This window comes from Octodon degus, unplaced genomic scaffold (assembly GCF_000260255.1).
Source record: "Octodon degus isolate 3935 unplaced genomic scaffold, OctDeg1.0 scaffold00102, whole genome shotgun sequence".
Taxonomy (NCBI): Eukaryota; Metazoa; Chordata; class Mammalia; order Rodentia; family Octodontidae; genus Octodon; species Octodon degus.
Genome location: NW_004524678.1, coordinates 599,784 through 601,098, shown reverse-complemented (window position 1 = coordinate 601,098; position 1,315 = coordinate 599,784). Strand labels below are relative to the sequence as shown.

The 1,315-nt window shown below is 41.7% G+C and overlaps 1 protein-coding gene across 2 annotated transcripts in view; it reads left to right on the top strand.

The window, feature by feature from the left end:
• Positions 1-1,315, top strand: part of Cdkn3 (cyclin dependent kinase inhibitor 3) — a 12,590-nt gene that overhangs the window by 5,125 nt on the left and 6,150 nt on the right. The gene's annotated exons all lie outside the window — the stretch shown is intronic.

The following is a 1,315-nucleotide window of genomic DNA, read 5'->3' as shown; positions in this document are numbered from 1 at the left end:
GGGCTGGCTGGCTTGTGGTGCTGGGGGATTGAACCGCGGTCCCTGTGCTTTGCTAAGCATGTTCTAAGTAGGTGCTTTAGACCACTGAGCCATCTCACCAGCCCAAAGTAACTTTTTTTTTTGGTGGAACCGGGCATTGAACTCAGACCCTTGCGCTTGCCAGGGAAGCGCTTATTCTACTGAGCCATCTCCCCAAGCTTTGCTTTTGATAGGAGAAATTATCCCAAGTTTGCAAAAGGCAAATAGGAAACTACTGCCCTTTTAAAAATGGTTAGGAATCTTAGCTCCACATTAAATTTTCCTTTCATCTAATATATCCTAAATATTATCATACAAGCAGCTTTTCAGAATAAAGCAAATTATTAATGAGATGATAGTTTGTTTGCATGTGTAGCCATTGAAATCAGGTATTTGTTGTACACTGTTATCTCTGAATTTTTTTTTTTTTCCTGTACCAGGAATCAAACTCACGACCTCATGCTTGCCGGGCAACTGCTGTGCCACTGAGCTAATTCCCTGGCCCTTATCTCTGAATTTTGACTAGCCACCTTTCCACTAGAGATCTACATGATCATGTGAAAGAGCATTTTATACTATTGCCCTAACACAGTTTCAGTGTATACAACTCTCATAGTAATGGCTTTTGGTTTATATCACTATAGTAAAACTAGCAATGTAATAGAAGATCAATATAGTTAATGCTTTGATTTCTAGGACTCTAGTCTACTCCATAAAATTAAACACACAATGGTATGTGGCACAGTGGAGATTTGAGGGAAAACACAGAGGTAGGCCTGGAGGTGTTATATATACAGTACTTGCAGTAAAACAATAAATGATGACATATACAAGAGAAAGGAAATGTGCTAGTGTTCCTCCTCGAGTGTTTCAGGCTGTGTGGTTTGGATTTTGCCAGCTGCAGTGCTGGTGAGTGAACCCATGTGAGGCAAGCCCTTCACCACATCCCCAGCCCTTCTTATTTTTGAGATAGGGTCTCACTAAGTTGCCCAAAGTGGCCTCAAACCTGCAATCCTTGTGCTTCGGCCTTCTGAGAGCTGGGATTAGAGGCCACTGCTCCCAGCTCAAGAATTTCTTTTTATTTTTGAGTAATGGGCATTTTTCAGATTTACTTTAAAGCAATATTACAAAACCAATCGTTCACAGGGAGAACCACAGAATGGACCCATGTTGAAATTCACCAGAAAGTATTTTGAATTAGAAACCATTCTAGGGCTGGTGAGATGGCTCAGTGGTCTAAAGCATCTACTTGGAACAAGCTCAGCTAAAGCACAGGGACCGCGGTTCAATCCCCCAG